Source organism: Apis dorsata, unplaced genomic scaffold (genome assembly GCF_000469605.1).
Source record: "Apis dorsata unplaced genomic scaffold, Apis dorsata 1.3 scaffold_61, whole genome shotgun sequence".
NCBI classification, from domain to species: domain Eukaryota; kingdom Metazoa; phylum Arthropoda; class Insecta; order Hymenoptera; family Apidae; genus Apis; species Apis dorsata.
This window is the reverse complement of record NW_006263361.1, coordinates 870,798-871,140: the sequence shown is the minus strand read 5'-3', so window position 1 is coordinate 871,140 and position 343 is coordinate 870,798. Positions and strand designations below refer to the sequence as shown.

Genomic DNA, 343 nt, shown 5'->3' with positions numbered 1-343 from the left:
CACACAGAATGAAAATTTAAAATATTACTAATAAAATACGTACTTTGAAATAATTACGGAGCAATTATAACGCGATGTTATTCGTACGACAGTCGAAACGAAACTGCGTCACCTTCTTGTGCCTCGAGCGAATATTTTCCTAAACGAATAACATTTCTGAGAATAGCTTGACTAAACTGATTATAAACAGAATAGAAACAATGTTTTCGTTCGAACGAATGTTTCCGTTTAAATACACGCAATTCATTCAATAATTCTTAATTTTAATTATTATAAAATATTATATATATAATTTTATATTATATTATATTAAATTTTTTATATTATATTAAATATTATAAAA

At 24.2% G+C, this 343-nt stretch overlaps 1 long non-coding RNA gene across 1 annotated transcript in view; it reads right to left on the bottom strand.

The window, feature by feature from the left end:
• The window catches only part of LOC102673050, a 46,652-nt gene extending 46,541 nt beyond the window's left edge, over positions 1-111 (bottom strand). The window contains exon 1 of the long non-coding RNA XR_004151904.1: positions 44-111. This is a non-coding gene — a long non-coding RNA (uncharacterized LOC102673050). The remainder of the gene's footprint in view (positions 1-43) is intronic.
• Between the last annotated feature and the right edge of the window lie 232 nt (positions 112-343).